The sequence below is a fragment of the Sander vitreus genome, chromosome 3 (genome assembly GCF_031162955.1).
Source record: "Sander vitreus isolate 19-12246 chromosome 3, sanVit1, whole genome shotgun sequence".
Lineage (NCBI taxonomy): Eukaryota > Metazoa > Chordata > Actinopteri > Perciformes > Percidae > Sander > Sander vitreus.
The window spans coordinates 19,850,768-19,869,700 of record NC_135857.1 but is presented as its reverse complement, the minus strand read 5'-3'; the positions used below and the strand labels follow the sequence as shown (position 1 = coordinate 19,869,700).

Below are 18,933 nucleotides of genomic sequence, written 5' to 3'. Positions count from 1 at the left end.
AAAACCAAGTCTTAACCCTCAAACAGCCCTTTAAAGTTGTGGGGTCCAGCATTTTGGCCCCACAAAGCTGTCGGGAACCCACAAGTATACTGTATTCCCGGTTTTTGGACCCCACGAATGTAGTTAAACAAGAACACACACATACACACACACACACACACACACACACACACACACACACACACACACACACACACACACTTGCAGTTTGACCCCAAACAAAGTTTCCCCCATCATGCAGCAATGACAAAAATGCTCCCTGGCAGCCTCCTTCATGCTGGTTTCTTCCCATTAATAATTGATCATATTTGGAGGAAAACATTCTGCTATAGATGTTGAAGGTGAAAGAGGACAAAACCTAGCTTACGAAGCTCACTGCCTGACACCGTGTTGCTTATTGCTTGGTTTTCAGAGCCTTCTTAGGCTTAGAAGCCTCTGCAATCCTGCTGCCTTATTCTTTTTTGGCAAATTCACTGAAACAAACTCAGGTATCTGCAGATCCAGCTGTCGGATGTGTTCAGATAACAGTTTTAATAAAAACCCAGAGGCAAACAAAAACCTATGGGAGAGAGGGTGAACAGAAGGATGGTAATGATGCTCGTACCAAATTCCCCCAGTGCATATAGATGTGCATGTGAGCATGTGAATGTACATTGTGTGTCTGAGAGAAACAGTGAGAGGCAGAACAACAGAGCGTCATTAACAGTCTGCTCTCTCCATGACAGTCACAGTCAGAGTCACAGCTCATTAGCGCTAATCTCTCAGGTTTTTTTCTTGCGATGCCTCTATCAAACTTTCTCTTTGCTCTGAAGCACAGCCATCCTTACCGTCCAAGCAGGCCACTCTCCGGTCCTTACACAGTCTACTGCTCTTATCTCCACTCAAACTGCACCTGGGAACGAGTTTATCAACCTATAGAGAACAGCAGTGTTGGCTTGTCTGGGTTAAACAAAGCATTAGAGTCTAGCTCATGACCTTTTTCATGTCACTCCTGATTTCTCCTCGACCCTGACTGCACAGAATGTGCTTGAACAAAGGAGGGAGTATGGGATTATTTTTGTGACTTTAATTGCAAGCAAAACTTGTCAAGTATCAAACAAAAATCACTTAGGCTACTCAAGCAAAAATATTGTCACCTCAAAGGTAAAACTTAAAACTTGCAAACAAAACATGTGTGTAGTCGTAAACTATTGCTCTTTTATTTCTTTGATATTATGTCCTTTTGTTTACAGTTCCCTCTGATGAACACATTTGCAGTTTTGCTCCCAGCTTTCTCGTTTGTGCTTCCCAAGTCTTTGTTTGCGATTCTGACGCAAAGCTATCGCGTGGGCGGGTCTTACAGGGGTACGTCCCCATTGGCTAATTCGTCTTCAGTTAGTTTGAGTGACAGCTCAGTGCCTGCCGGCCCCCTGACGTTTCAGTGCAGCTAACGTTAGAGAATTTGGAGGACACACAAACCACTCTACAGCGGATTCCTACAAGATTAATAAAGTGTAAGTATTATATATATTGTCTGTGATCTACGTTGCAAGCATGGTTACTAGATGTTTGTTGTTTTGTTGTGTTAAGTTACTAGCTAGCTAGTAAAGCTGTTTAACTTAGCATTTAACGTTAGCTAACTGCTAACGTTATCTAAAACTTGTAGCTATGTTAGGCTACTGAGCTAATTTGCCATGGGAATCATGAAGTCTTAGTGTCTTACTCAAGGAACTGTATTAATTATCGTCTTCTCTCTGTAGAACAATGACACATTGTGGGACATGTAGGACCCCGAGCAGAGCTACGATGTTGTCCCAGGTAACGTTGACTGATCATTGAGAAAGAAGCAGAGGGAGCTGAAAACAAAAGGACATAATATCAAACAAATAAAAGACCAATAGTTTACAACTACACAAATGTTTTGTTTGCAAGTTTTAAGTTTTACCTTTGATGTGACAATTTTTTTCTTGAGTTAGTGTTTTTTGTTTGATACTTGAGAAGTTTTATTTGGAATTAAAGTCACAAAAATAATTCCATAAGGGAGGAACACAACCTGTTAAATAAATATACAAAATGTGATTGATTGACATTTTCCCTTTTCTCTAGCTGCACCTCTTAAGGTCTGATCACTTACATTTTTCACTTCTATCTCTTTAAATTATGTTGATATTGGTGACCTCACATCAGCATAATCAGCCAGGTAAACTGATATTCGTCTAGCCCTGACTTATAACTTGGTGGTACTACTATTCAGTGTACATGGCCTTGTCTATTGGGGTTGATGCCATTATAATTCACATACCTAGGCCATTCTTCCTGCATAATGTTGCTTGTTATGTTGCTTGTTGCTTGTACAGCTCATATGCCCCGGGCCCTGACAAACCATGTGAATCAATTTCTCCTAAGCAGCTGATAATAACTCACATTAGTTCCTCATCTTTATTCCCACATAGACCAACACACGGAACAAAGATATCCTCCCAGGCAAAATGAATTGCATCACGAGTTGCTGTAATCTATTTGCTAATTTGGGATGGCCACCCTGAAGAGGGAGGATCAATACATCCGGACGGACGGAAACAGCAACGCTACTTAAGCTATTGGCATCATCAATTTAACCTGGTGGAGGGGCTGGATAAATCTGTTTCTGTAGACACACACACACACACACACACACACACACACACACACACACCTGATTCAAACTGTGGTAGGTTGACACATGTATGCATAGTAATCATATTGTCTCTTCCCATTGGGTTTTAAGTGGACTGGATTTATGAATGTAACAGACGAACAGCACTTTTTCAGAAGGCTATGTGCAATGTGCACCCAACATCCTCTGATAATTAACAAAGATGTAATAATGATGTTTTCACCTTATTATTAAGCAGTTTACTGTCACCTTGACAGAAAAGTAAATGTTTATACTCTGATAATGCAACCAATAGATTTAAAGCAGTGCGTCCCTGAGCTGTAGCTTCATTTGTGAGGAAAGCAAGAAAATCGATACACTCATGTTGCTAAGACTTTCATACATGCTTTAAGGCGTAAAGTTGTGCTCCTTTTCCACATGTAAAACATTCTCAAGAATTAACATTCTGGTAACACTTTATTCTGCAAGTCTGTAATTTCCTCAGAAGTGTTAATTAAGTTTTAATTATAGGGGAAATAGAGACAGTGCTCGATTGATACACTTAAAATTAATAGATGGCATAATTTAGAGAAAGCATGTTCAGTTAAACATGAAAGAAATAGAAAATGTGTCTAGGGAGGCACACAAATCAACATCTATGGAGAAAAAACATTAGCATAGTAAATTAATAATGAATGGATATGTCCTTGAGTTTAAATTAAGCTTTGTTATTAAGCTGTGAAGAAAACTTTTATTACCCATTTCTTTCCTGGAAGCCTTTGAAGAAATTATTGGGAAATGGACCTGTAAAATTAAGCGACACTAGCATTTTATGTGTATAATCTGTAAAATCGGTTATGTTTGCCATTGGCAGTGTTTAAAGCATTAAAGAGCAGTCCGTTGGGCTACAGAGTTATTAATGAGACAAACCTCAGATAAGACTGGCAGAAGTGTCCTTGAGCAAGTCATTACAGTAAATCCCAACCAGCTCAGCAGATCTGAAGCTGCCCTCTGACCTCTGAGAGAGTTGAAAGAGAATTTCTCCAGACAGATTAATATATGTTTCAAGACTGCCTGGTAGCTCCCTTATATCACTTTTCTTCAGAGGGTGAGTTGTGTTATATTGCAGCCTGCAGAAGGTTTAAACTGATGATATTACAAAGTAAGTGGGTGGTGATGCTAAACAGAGGGCTTTATTAGAAAAGGTCATGCAGTGAGGAGAAACAAAGCAGCATATAACAATTCTACAAACTGCTGTTGCTGTCAACTTTAGAGAACTCAGAAAAACAGACTTGTTTATAGTCTGAAAATTACTGAGCAGTATGTAATCTTTCAAGTAGAGTTAATAGCTGGAGCTTTGAGGGTTTTCCGTGTTTATCAGCCCAGGAAAAAGCTACTGTAAATGTTGCATATGTGCAAAAACACATGACCTAAACTCCATCCAACACCTTTGGGATAGTGATTGAGAGAAATACCTTATCACCCAACATTAATGTCACTAATGCTCTTGGGTCTGAATGGCAACAAATCCCCTGCAAAGAGGTGCATTCAACCCCCAGTTTCATACAGGTGGAGGAAGAGACCTTAAAGGGGCTATAATCAATATCGTGTATACTGTACACTACCTGCCCAGCACCAATCAGCAGAAAGACAGTGAAAGAATAGCTGGTGAACACAGTGGAACATTTGGCAGTTAAAGAGGCAGCTATTTCAATCAGGAGTTGGTTGGGACCAAAAACAGAGCTAAAAGGAGAGTGAATATTGGACTTACATTCCCCGGATGGCCAGAAACACAACTCTAAATCAATGATAATTTTCCTTTTTAACTACTGGATGTAATTGTTTCCTAATAAGTTTCCTATTTCAGCTTTAAAAGTGATTATATTACAGGGTGTGTTCACACTTGTTTCTGTTGCCCCCAAGTGGCCATAAAAATAATTATTATATGTTTAAACATTTAGACAGTTTGCAAAATTCTGTATGTGGCTTGAGGAGGAGTGTGGATTTTTTGCAGCCAGGTTGCCAAATCTTGTTGAAAGCATTCCCAGAGAAGTGGAGGCTGTTATAGCTGCATATTAATGGCCATGCTTTTAAAATGATATGGTCGTCTTGTTTCTTAACGACGACTCTAAATTACACCTGCTTGGGAGACAGAGGAAAATTTGGCTAGCCAGCTCAACTGCAACAAAGAAAATGATAGCTCAGCGCTGGCTCCCCCCCCCCCCAGCCACTCGATTTGTATAAAACAGTGGTTGGCATACTTTTTGGACAAAGTTATGCTTGAGCTCTCTACAGCAAGGATTAACAAAGCTAAATCATCAACTATCAACCTATGGAAAAGTGCAGCAGCACAAATATCAGACCTAATGATCTCAGCGCCACAAGAACTAGAGGAGAGTGACGAGGCAAGGTGTGATTTCTGTTTGTTTAGTTGTTGTTTGTTTTTTTTTCCTCGAGACTGCAGAGGGTGGAGGGTGGCGAGGGTTTTTGTTCTTGTGCAGTTTGTATTTCTCTGTTCTGTTCTGTATGTTTGCATAAAAAATAAAAAACAATAAAAAGTTGATCTAAAAAAAAAAATAATAATAATATGGTCAATAATCACACATGGGTACTCTGTTTGAGTCTCCTTTTTGTTTCAATCACTGCTCTTAGGTTTAAGAACTTTCTTTTACTAAAGACGGTTTGCTCTGGAAAGGCAGATCAACAGCTAAATTCCACAAACTCCTGTGAAGCTACAACCCTGATGGAGCTTGAGCTGTCAGCTGTTTCATAACAGCAGTTAACTGAGCACTTCATTTCACCAGTTTATCAGCCACTTACTGTTAATGGGAGACTCATTGGACCGTTGGTCATAATACTGCAGGGGTTCACTTTAATGGCCAGATCGTTCAGCTAATCGCACACGTGAAATTAGTCTGAAGAGCAATGATGACTCAAACTGCACACAAAAATACAACTGAAACACACGTGAAAAAAATAAGTGTGACACTAAGGGCTAGACTGTACAAAAAATGAATGTATTACGTACAAGGTAGCATAACAGAGAAAGACAGACATCTGCACAAATGCATGAACACACACACACACTCACAGGAAAAGGTGAGAAGCTAATATGGTCACTCAGCAGGTTGTCTGACATTGTTCTACAGCCCCTATATAACTATCAAGATGTGTTGCCATGGCTACAGTAGCTAGGTAACATGAGCACAATTATCACACAGTACTATACAGAGTGTGTGTGTGTGTGTGTGTGTGTGTGTGTGTGTGTGTGTGTGTGTGTGTGTGTGTGTGTGTGTACCCCCACTGCACATGTTCCCTGCACACACACACACACACACACAGTATCTATATTTGCCCAAAGAGTCCCGTCATGCTGCAGAGAGATGATCCATCTTATAATCCACTTACTTCCTCATCTAGGCTGTTTATTACCATTTTGCCTCCCCCTGTCAGAGTGACAACACCCCCCGCCGTGGAGGGAGAATGGATACAAATAGTATTTGCTTAATCACTCACTCATGAAAACAAGGGTTCACAAAAAAGGAAAATATCTCCGCAGGAGCAAATAGAGAATATATTTGTCTGGTTAAAAGTCCCTCCAGAGATGAAGGGACACAAATTCGTTCTCGATAAAGTCGTATCTGGATGAGTGCATTTGCTGTAATGTAGGGAGGCTGCAGCTTGGAAATAAGCAAACACTTACCAATAATTATCTCCAAACATAGAGTCCAGTGTTCAAAGGGAAGTATGGCAGTTAGGTTGAGTGAAAGGCATATAACTTTACTTTGAGAAAGCATTTCAAACTGCAGTTTTGAGTATTTGAATAGATTTTCTACCTTCACTTCAACAAAAAATACTGAGTGAGAATGTTTCAGGCCGTTTTGGGCTAACTGTGCTTTATTGGGTGCAGCTTGAGCTGACACTAATAGGAGGTAACCCCAAAAAACCCACTGCCAGACAGTCTTCTTTCTCCAACTTTCTATATAACATACTTTATGAGGAAATGAGCACATCCCTTGACATTGATAAGAGCAGATTGCTTGTCATTCTCGTAAACAGCTCGCTCGTTATTAAGTTGACTCCAAAGCATGATGGGGAATAGTTTGCAGTTACCAATGTCAACTGGCAGAAAAATTGCATCACAACCACCACAAATCCAAATCTCTCCTTCTGTCCGAACAATAACTGATGTGGTTTGTAACATATTACACTTTGTCTTAAGTGAGTACTTGAATACTTCACCTGGTGCCATTTTGATTGCTATTCTAAATTAATAAACTGGATTGCCTATGCTAGAAAACATCAGTGAAACTATACATTCACTTCAGTTGAATTTTTGTTTATTATTTAGGATGCTACTTCATATAAAATAGGCTAGCGAATCAACTGAAAATGGAGAATCATTACTTTCTAGTACCAGTGTTTAAGGTTATGATACATGAAGTCTGACAATTGCAGTAACTCATGTGAAGGGTCTTACGGTATATTTCATGTTTTATTAATGAGATATAGTTAAAAATTGATGCATCTGATCTAGATCCATCTTCTTTTTAAGCATGTATTTGTCAAGCATTCACTGTTTGCTGAATTCAAGGCTACAGAGAGAAACTGGAGCATCTCTCTGCATTGCGTAACCTCAGAGGAGCAGTACAAATAGGAAGAAAATATACGGCGGGAGAGAAAGTACAACCCTGCAACACGCAGGTCATGTACCTTACAACACACACAGCTATAACGACATTATTCGCCACAGATCGACAGCTGTAAAACACTGCATTACCACTGTTAGGGAATTACAACCAGAGCTATGTGAATATAACAGCCAGGGAACAAATAATGTGTAATTATATAATCAATCACACAGCATATATGTAGCTAGATGAGCCAAATTAAACTTTCATATAGCCAGCAGTAATTTTCATTTTCATCTTTGGGTCCAGACAGTAAAAGTCCATGGAAAACGTTGCACTTTCCTCCAGTGCATCCCTGATTTATGAGTAGAGTAACTCAGGGATTCAACTTCAACCGAGCAGGAGAAGTGCCCCGCGAATGAAGCATGAAACAAAACAAAAAAAACAAAGAGTAAGGAATCAATAAAGCAGAGAACTGGTTCAGAGGGTAAGTGATGAAGACACAAGAGCTTTCGAGTCAATACAGTACTGGATACAAAACAGTCTGCAGCACCCAAGGAGGAAGTTTTCATCTAACAATAGATATACACAGCTCTGTGAAAACTTCAAGTGTAACCAGGCCAGAAGAGGCCTCAGCTAAATTAAGATTACAGGTCAAAAATTGACAACGCCACCTTGGCATTTTCACCCAAAAAATACAACCATCTTTTGGTTCAAACAATTCTCAATCAATTTCTCACTTTTAACTATTTCTCATTCTCTAAACCAGGGGTTCCCTCAGTCATAGGCAAGTCCACAATTAAAATCAGAGATGTGGATTCAGAAATATATATTTTAACTATGGCTGTCAATCGATTAAAGTATTTTATCGCGATTATTCACATGATTGTCCGTAGTTAACTCACGATTAATCGATTAAAAAATGTTTCTGTTCTAAATGTACTTTAACCCTCCTAACCCCAAAGCATGTTTTGTTTAAAAGATCGCCAAAGAAAAAACACTTACCAAAGAATTTCTAATAAGAAATAGACGGGCTTTGCACTTACCCTAGAAAGAAGCTGAAAAAAACGAATTGTTCGTTGGATTCTTAAAATTCCGACCGTCCCTGAATGCGTCTCGGCAAATTGGGCCAAAAAACCACTAAGTGGATAAAAACTCACATAAAACATGTCCAACTTCAAAGAATTTTTAATAATCAACCATTTGCATGATCAATAAGCTGTCAAATGCATATCATTCAACGTGATTCTCTAAAAGAAGGCAGCCATTGCAGCTGACTGTCATGCATAGCCATGTGATAAAAATTCATCCAATCTGTGACTGAGACTGCAAGCCTAAGCACCAAAACACAGCGCAGCCTATGCAGATCCTTTACTTCAGTAAAAGTACTAATACCACAATGTAAAAATACTCTGTTACAGTAAAAGTCCTGCATTGAAAATGTTATTTAAGTAAAAGTCTGTAAGTATCATCAGGAAAATGTACTTAAAGTTAAACATTTGGACTTAAGTGCAGTACTTCAGTAAATATACTTAGTTACGTTAGGCTACACCACTGGTGTTAAGTTTTTACAAATGTAAATAATTCTTTGTGTGAATTAAGTACAGCCAAAATTCTTTTTTTCCTGTATTGTATATACATGTGTTGCCTTGGGAAATGGGTTATTATCTGATTTAATTGTTTTTCTATTTAAAAATAAATAAATAATCAAATAAATCTAACTTACATTTTTCCTTTTTTTATGTTTTATGCCATTATAACTTTGTTATATAGCTCAAAAGACATTTAGGAGCAATTCCTACTTCTGGCCATGGTTGTGTTTGTTAATTTGAGATGCCAGACTTGCAGTGAAAAATGAGCTCATAGTGATAATGTGACAGGAGCAAAAAACGCTCAAAAATGTCTTGACTTTCAGAGGGTGCAATTGTTTTACGTGGATTGGGTCATACAGTGGTGCTGTGGAATAGACTACTCCACCAGGCTTAGGTGCTCTCATTACTTAGACTGAGGACCCTCAAGCATCCTGTATTTTATTGCAGCCACTAACAGAGTAGTTTGTCTCCAATGGTTCACTTGGTCATGTCTCTCCTTCCTCTGCTGGCTGCAGTCTCTATCTGACTCTTTGCACAGTCAAAAGCCACCTGAAGCCACCGTCAAGGTTCCACCACCCAGTCGCACAGATTAGCTGCTGTTGGTTCTGGGAGGTGGCCAAGAAAGAAGTCAACAGGCAAGTGTGGTTCCTGGCCAAACATGAGGAAATGTTAGGCTGTTGAGCTGTAATGTTTTTTTTTAACCTTTATTTATCCAGGTAAGTCGATTGAGAACATATTCTCATTTGCAATGATGACATGTCACATTCACACAGTTACACATTCATACCTGGAACCTGCCCAGTACAACCACAGTCTGATCTACGGTGGCCGACAGGGGCAAACGCCCTGCAACTTAAGAAAACACACGCAAATAGACAAAACACAAGCAAATTAAGAAAACAACTTCATTAATTTGACAACACATGTGCAGCATTCAGCAAACGCACTGCAAATACACACAACACAACCAAATACATAAACGCACTGCAAATACACACAACACAAACAAATACATAAACGCGCTGCAAATATGAAATGATGCAAAAAGAAAAGCACACAAACGCAGAAAACAAATGCAACAAAAAAACGCAGCGTCCAGATTACACAACAGAAGTTCTCCAGACCTCTAGCGGGGAGCAGCTAGTGGAACAGCTGGATTTTCGACCCCACGGGTTAGAGTCGGGTATGGCTGCAGCCTGGAGAACTTCATAGACTGTATATTAAATTCATATTATTATTAATAACATAATATATTAATAATATAAAGTCTATGCTCCTGTCTCATGCCCTCCCGGCTGGTGCTGCCTCCGACCTGTGGCTTTTCAAAATAAAAGCTTGCGTCTGGTCCGCTATGTCTTTGTACTTTGGTGTGTTGGATGTTTGTGAACTAAACAGTACGGCAATCATGCTAATGAATACAATAACTTTTTCAGCAGACGTCTTACTTACAACACGTTGGAGTTAGCAAAGCAGTTTTGTGTTTATATGTGCGAGTGGGATTTATTCAGTTTGATAAATCCCGCGGTAAATTGACTGGTTTACAGGGAGGGATTTCTAGTCCCTCCCTGTTTAGCGAATTGCTCCACAATATGAATACAGATTGATCACTTATTTTGTTGGTAACCGTTGTTGTATAATCACAATATTACACTTGAGGAGGCCTATACTTCAGTTTCACTTTTTATTTGCAGTGCGTTTATGTATTTGGTTGTGTTGTGTGTATTTGCAGTGCGTTTGCTGAATGCTGCACATGGGTTGTCAAATTAATGAAGTTGTTTTCTTAATTTTCTTGTGTTTTGTCTATTTGCATGTGTTTTCTTAAGTTTCAGGGAGTTTGCCCCTGTTGGCCACCGTACTGATCTGCTGGCCACTGAGCAGCTCCACTGGAGCGGTTGGGGTTAAGGGCCTTGCTCAAGGGCACCTCACTGGTGGTAATGAGGGAGGGACAAGCACTGCTCTTTCACTTTCCCCACCCAGATTTTATCTTGTCAGTCTGGGGATTGAACCGACGACCCCCCGGTCACAAGCTCGCTACTTTAACCTTTAACCTGCCATGTTGTCATGAAACACACGTTGGGGCAGGTGTTCAGGCCAGTGACTCTCCTGTGCAAGTGGGAGGGTGCGCAGTACGTTGTGCAGGGTCCGGTTAAACCTGGCGCCCTGACCATTACCCTGAGATTGATAGGGGTTCACTGGGAGTCAGCCAACTAGAGTGGGCGTGACAGAGGCTGACTTAACCTGCCGGTTACACAAGCAAGGAATGCAAATGCATAGGTAAACGGAAAAAAAATAAAATTACGGAACAGTTTTTTATGGATTTGCTCTTGTAGACAGTCTCATAAAAGTGACTATAAGATTGTCAACGGAACAAGCTCAGTTCTCACATCAAACGTTTTTATCCTTGATAGAAAAGTGACAGTTTTGTTTACAGGCCATGGTTGCAAGCGATATTTTTGCAAGTGAGTCTAATCTCTGATCCTTTTCATATTACAAAAGGCTGATGGAAACCCAGCAAAGTAAATGTCAAATAAAATTGAAAGACTTGATGAGTCACAGCCACTGTGAATATTTTAGGATCTGGCTGATGGCTGGTTTTATTTCAGACCCTTTGAATAACACCCTTGCATAGTCTTAAAGCCTGTGAAAAGAATGAACTAATACATTGATGGTGTCGAAATAGTGTATATATAAAGATATATTCTGCATGATATATTTTGGTATTAATAATTTAATTGCTAGGACGGTATTGTCTTCAATGTACTACAAGGCCTCATTTCACTTCAACTCAAAGGATGTTTGACATTTAGTGTCTCCTCCTTCTTTAGGAGCATCCTGAATTTTTTAAACAAGAACAGTTTTTTTTAAATGCGAAAAACACTGTACTGTACTGTACTGTACTGTACAGTATGCTGTATGTCTGAAAAGTTAAATAGATTTCACCAACATTTTAAATGGCTGCTAGTAAGGTGTGTTGCCTTCTAACAAAAAGTCACTCCTTTGTACAACAAAGCTGCACTTTTAAGATGAATCCACATAAATTAAAAACAAAACGATGACATTAAAAGGCAGGCTGATGATTGTTAGTATCCCTTATAAAAGGAACAAAAGACAAAACCCTGACATGAGAAAAGAACTGGATTTACAGAACATCTATCAAGACAAAAAAGAAAGGAACATTGGCCTAAAGTCCTCATTGAGATACAGTATATTTATGGTAATCACAAATACCAGCAAATACAAAGATTTAAATACAAATAGTCCCAACTCAAAGCGTTTTCAAAAATAAGCTATGTGCTTAGTGCTGTACCAAACAGCAATTACTGTAGGGGCAAGCTGGTGAAGACCCAGATAGTTTTCTCAAGAGTTGGTGAAGACCAAAAAAAGAGCTAAATGAAGAGTGAATACTGGACTAATGTCTTGTGGCCATTCATACGACACTATTTATTTGCTAACACCATCAGCTAAGGAGAAGTTGTGGCTGTGTTTCTCCTGCCAAAAATGTCATCAGGCATTTATTTCTGTCACAACCGGTGAAAACAGGCAACCTCGGAAGGAGCCAGGCCTGCGCAGAATCCATCACCGGCGATCGCCACCCAATGTATGCCGGTTAGATTTGTGTCCTACTTGATCCCAACTCGCCCTGATGTTGTGCACACGTGGGCAACAATAACCTCACGAGATCAAGGCGGCCGCATTTTTTACAGCCAGGCGCCCTAGTTGCTCTCCACCATGGATGTACTGTATTATAAGACCTCTCTACTGACTGCAAGACCCAGGGCATGATGGGAAACGCCTGGCTCTCAGCTGATCTAACAGCTGATTGCATCAGAATTGACTTAACATTATGACGTTTTATATAAACTTTTTATTGTTTTTTAATTGGAGGGATTTTGATTGATATTTGTCTGATTTGACATGTCGTGTGGCTGATGGTGACGTTTAGATGTCAGGGAGACTAAGATCACAGATCATCTACAGTCTGGTGTATATTAACATCGGCAACAGATCGCATTTTAGCATTTAAAGCATTTTAGCATTTAAGCATTTTAGCATTTAAGCATTTAAGCCTACTATGTCATAATCAAAACAATTGGAGACTGCGAACAAGCTGATATATGGGTCTGATAACATTTTAACAAATCAGAATCGGACCTAACAGGATGGGAGTGTTTCTGTGACTTCCTGTTCAGACTTGTCACCACCCACTGCTGCTGCCGCCTGCTCCCGTCCACTTTACAGGCGAGGCGCAGCTCATCTGGAACGAGCCTAATAGAAGAGACTTCAGTGAATTTTTTTTTGTAAAACTGGAGGTACGTAAGCTTACGGAGTAATGATGCAGGCAAGGGTCCAAACCACGAAGTCCAAATAAATAGGCAATCAAATCCAAAGGGCTGATTGAATATCTGCAGAGCTGATAAGAAAAGTGGGAATAGGTGAGCAGGGGGGTGGCCTAGTCAGGTGATGGGAAAAGGAGGAAAGGTCCAAGGTCATCTGGTGGATGGATGGAAAATGGCACTGAAGGGGCCATGAGAATAAGAAATGTAGCTGGAGAGGAGGGGCAGAGAGACAGACTGTGACAGTTTCAGTGTGAAATGTAAATTCTGAAATTGAACTGAAGCTTACAATGATTTCACAAAATTAAATATGAGTATGTCTATATTGTCTTTATGTATGAATGTGAGTGCTAATAAGTTAGTCTGTCTATATTACCCCTGTGATAGACTGGTAACCTGTCCAGAATGTATATTTTTGCTGGGATTTTGCTGGAATAGGCTCTGGTACGCACATCTGAACAGGAAAAGTGGATGGTTGACATTGTTTGACTTCTTTAGAAATAACCTGAAGTCATGACCCATTTTGTGTTATTTGAACATTTTGTCAAATTTTGTCTTACGCTGTCGACCGCATCGACCCAGTAATATTCAAAGACAGGGTAATGCTTTGTTTTGAGCGTCTGGTTTAGCATTTAAGCAATATCCTGTCAGTATCCCAGGCAGACTTTATTGTTATGATTTATTACACCCGTCAGTCACAAAACCACCTACCATGAAACCCCTCATGATCTAGACTCATCACTTGTGCTGTCAGCGCAGACACAACCTAAAGACACCATTTTGGTTACTCAGCCGGAGGCTTTTTCCCAATTTCTATCACGGTCATGAATGGAGGAGCATGTGATTGGTAGGATGTACTCATGTCAGAAAACTTTTATTGTGACTGAGCAGCTTTTTTATGACTTTTACTTCCCTTTACAATGTTCAGGGTTTTTTAAGCCTTTTTCCGTCACAGTTATTGAAACTGAGACATTATGTTTGAACAAAGAAAAAGGGCATAAACAATCTCATCTTTCCAGAGTTGGAAAATTAATAATTGTGTTTTTGTCTTGGGACTCCAGCTCATTAAAATATATTAATTCTCTTGTCATATGGAGGATCAACTGAAACAGATCAGGGACCTATTTTAGAGACTGCGCCTTAGTTTAAGAAACACAACAGTGTAAAAAATCATTTGGCTTTTGTCTGTTTAGTGCAAAGCAGACAGACATAAATCAAATCATCAACTAAGAAGAGAGTGACAGCTGTCGAGGGATGTAGGAGCTGAGGTGCAAACGAGGATGTTCAAATAAAATTAAAAAAAGTTCCAACTACTTCAAGAAAGCCAAAGTACTTTAATAAATAAATACTGTAATAAAGAAAGAACTTGAGGAAAGGAACATAAACATCTTTTTTTCCAGTGACCCTTTTTACATGCAGTGTGTAACAAATAAGATCAGTAGAAACTTTAATGATCCCTTTGGGAAATTGGTAATGGAAATATAATTCTGTTTTTTTGGTCAGCAAAATTTGTAATATCAGAATATTTTAAAATCAAAAAATGAACAAAGAGAAAATGAAAAGAGAAACAATCCACATGTACTCAAATATTTTGGCCCAGTTTCTTCAGTGGACCAGCAGCAGTTCCTGTAAAACATCCAGCTCTTCAGCTTCAATATTGTTAACTGTCAATACAATGACTCTGCTGCAATGATCTCCTCAAGCAAACACTTGGTTTCTACTCAGTATCTTCACTTATGGTTTCATGAAGCTGCAATCTTCACAAGCACTTCAAATGTATTTGATCACGTTTAAGCCATTTTTGGGTGTGAAGTTAAACTGGGATGAAGAGTGTCAGCTGTCAGTCCTGCTATCTGTGACATGATTGACAAGTCTCAGACAGAACTAAAGCACGGAGAGGTGGCGATCTCACAGAATGCATCTAGAAGTTAAAGCTTTGGTGCGTAACTTTTTTATATTAATGAACGTCCGTTACATTTAAGCCCTTGCCAAATGAGTTGATACAAAGCTAATTAAGACTATCAGCTCCACAAAACTCTCTCTCTCTGTATTTCTCAGTATGGCTATGTTCAGAAGATTGTGGCATCCGGTGACTTTCGTGCACAGAAACTCGAGTCAAGATAATTACCTTTTCTGAAGAGTGCATCATGTTTTCTTAATCCTCTGTGTCCTCCTTGGCTACTAGCAACTGCATTGGGGAGAGGTGGGGGTTGTGTGCGATCATGGAAGGCTTGTATCATGTGGAGGCCCCAACAGTGTTGTTGTCATTACTTAGAATTCCTCATGGAGGCGAAACTACACACTATAGCTTTAAAGCTGGACTTACCTGAACTTTTCACATTAACAATGGATTTAACTGGACTACTTGTATGTGAAAGGAATGACAAATCCACAGATAATTGCAGTTCCTCTTAGCTATGTGAAGCAAGTAAGCTGTTTCCATCAAAACAACACAATAAGGTGATCATTTGTCCATGCTGTATTTTCAACTTGCCGCCAAGTGACCAAAGAAATCAACACTAGCATTCATTTGAAGGTGTGTTTTTGGCAATTAATGAAGGCAAATCTAATATTCACTCTCCTTTCAGCTCTGTTTTGGTCTCTACCAACTCCCAAGGGATATATCTATAGCTAAACGATCTGCTATGTTCACCAGCTAGTTGCTAACTATGTATGTCTGGGCAGGTAGTGTACTACTGAAAACAGACTTATAATATAAATATGACCAACAAGCCAAATTCCCCTAAAGTTTGTGCAGCCCTTCATGCAGCCTCATGAGAACACATTATTTCTTACAGCAAAGCCTGAGGGAGTGTAGCAGGAAAAAGATGGATTACACTCATTCACTCACTCCTTAGAGCTGCCGGGGATAACATGAAACAGCCTCGCTCAAGGGTGCTTGAAGTACACATTAACTGCATCGAGAGAAAGAATTTACAAAACAGATTTTCCAATAACATTTCTTTAATATTCTGTCTATAGCTGTCCTCATTACTGTATCAGACTGAGACTTATTACTGAGTTGCCATCTCTCCGACAGCAAGAGAGACAGAAAATACGAGCAAGGACACAATACTTGTTCATTATCATCTACTAAATATGAAACCATGCAGGGGTTCATTAAAAAAAGGGATAAATAATTGTTCTCTAAAGATTGGCTCCCAGAATTGTATTGTCCTCTCATGCAGAGTAGGCCTGCATTTTCCTAAATCATATCCCAAATCATTCTGGAATAAAGACTCCTCAATCTGCAACCATCTGCTTCAGATTTATCCAAGTTGTTGTACCATCCAGTAACACAGGACGATGCTTGCCCTGTGGCCAGAAAGAAAGTGTGTTTTTGTCAGCAAGCTTTTAATGTTATCTATTTTTGCACATCAAAGTGTCTGCCGTCCCTCCCTCTCTCTCAAACTTCCCCATCACTTCCTGGCCCAGTGGCTTCAAAGAGATATTCCTCTTTCAAAATGTGGATCCATGAAGCCTACCCAAACATGGACGAGCACCTTGATAAATTGCGATCTCGCCTTGATGCATAAATAGATGTAAATGGACGAGCAGTGGAAAGATGGAGGGGAAAGCATGCTAACGAGGTGAAACTGCCCTTCATGCTCCTGATTTCTCATCTAAATAATATCTTATATATTTTCCATTCATACACATCTTTACTTTTTGTTATCATATTTTAATGGAGCTTAATTTTTTTCTGTCACTCAAAGGCCAACAAACTGCAGGAGGACACTTACTCTGCTCCACAAGGTGCATCAAACAAACACATGATATTAAATAACCTCCCATGATTGCTCATCATCATTCCTCAAGACAATTACCTCTCAACTCTGCCAAATGCCAAAATAGACAGAGGGGGATTGAAGATAGAAATGAGAGTAGGAGGAGAGGAGTAAGGAGAATACTAAGTAAGAGGAGAATGATTTAAGAGAGGAGGTGCTGCAAGGCTCTATTTATACCTATCCAAGTAGGGCTGGCGCTGCAGAGGACTCAGGCGTCTCTTCTGAAGGGCTGGGACACAGTTGTCTGTCTTCTTATTCTATCAAATAGGGACTAAAATGGATCAGGAGCTTTCAGGCTTTTTGTGAATTTCTCAGAAGCTGCTTTCGCAGCAGATGCACTGACAGATAGACAGAGGGTTTTTTGTTTGTTGGTATTACATCTCTCCTACGCAGCTTTTTCGCATTAAAATGACAGCTAGTCTATCTGCTTGATATTTCACAACACTCCAGTTATTCTTGATTAGCTGTGACTTTATTATCAGCTCTGTGTCAGTGTTGAGACTACAGTATTTTTAGCTGTCACAAGAACAGACTGCATCACTTGAAAATATTAGGCACTTCTGCGCAGAGTGGAACATCCCATGTTTATTCAGACTATTCCTCCTCTAACTTGATGCTTGGAGCAGCACATACAATCTAAAAACATTACACATTTTGGATCGCTAACAGCCCCTAACAAAGACTTATAGCTGATCTCACTAGATGTCCAATTTTCATTATTTTTAACTATAGTAGTAGTTAAATAATAGTAGTGTAGTTTACAATTAAAACATATGAGTTAGCTATGTGAATCATGTACTTTGGGTTTGAACCAGCGATCTAATAGCTGGAGTGAATTTCTTTTCGTGCCATATATGTGAAAGTATGCAGGATTTAAGAAGAGGAAACTCAGACTGATGATGACACACTGCAAACAAAATCAAACTGGCAGGTTTACACAAGCAAAAGGCTTAAATGACAATGTTAAAAAGAAAGAACACAGGAGACCAGGGTTTGTGTCCTGTGTAAAAGCAAGAGTCAACAGTTTTCTTGTTTTCCCCTGTCACAACTTTTTGTAAATACACCTTTTTAAACCTGAACTAACCAACACCACAGTTCGTGAAGTGGTCACATTATTTTTAATCTATTGATTAGTGTACACAGACACGTTTATGTCATTTTTTTCGTGGTGGTCAGCACGTAATGGGAAGGAGGTTGGGTTTAGGAAAAGAAGAACGGGGAAAGGACACGTCACACACTGGGACACGATCCCCGGTCTCCGGGGTGAAAGTCCTGCGTTGTTTGACCCATCCACCACCCCAACCAACGTCCCTGAGCGGATTTTCGGCATTTCATAGTACTCGCTACCGTAGTCGTGCTGTGATCACGAAAGATGCTTCCCATTGAAATACATTAGTTTAAAAAACATGCTGACCACCACAAAAAAAACGAGATAAACGTGTCCATGTACACGAATCAATAGATTTAATAACGTGACCATTTCACGAACTGCCGTAAGACTGGGTTGGAACTAACACACCAAGGAGCGGGCTAGCGGAGAAGTAAACGAGAAACGCTGGAGCTGCTCGGAGCGTGCAAGCAGGCTCTCGCTCCTGATGACCGACACTAGCAGGCGCGGCCCCAGAACTGAAACGACACGACGGCTGGGTGAGTCAGTTTGACACAGCACAGCCCCTCTTAGGTAGGAAAGTATTCACTAATCCAAGCCAGCTCAGGTCTCTGTCTCACGTTAAATTCAACACACAGGGAGAGGAGACAATATAATTAATATTACGAGCTAGGTTTGCCTTTAGTAGCTGTGTTTTGTTGTTCAACGAGCTCAGGTTAGCTTAGCTCTGTAACAATAACATAACAGTAACTTTTAACGTAAACATAGATGTCATCCAGCTCGATATAATATGACAATATAGGACATAGTGTACACAGTACATACCACAACTCGAGTCTTTTGGGCTGTGTGTGACGGCTTTTTCC

At 39.7% G+C, this 18,933-nt stretch overlaps 1 protein-coding gene across 1 annotated transcript in view; it reads right to left on the bottom strand.

Annotated features, from left to right (window-relative positions):
- dner (delta/notch-like EGF repeat containing) overlaps positions 1–18,933 on the bottom strand; it is a 58,928-nt gene that overhangs the window by 20,567 nt on the left and 19,428 nt on the right. The window lies entirely within an intron of this gene.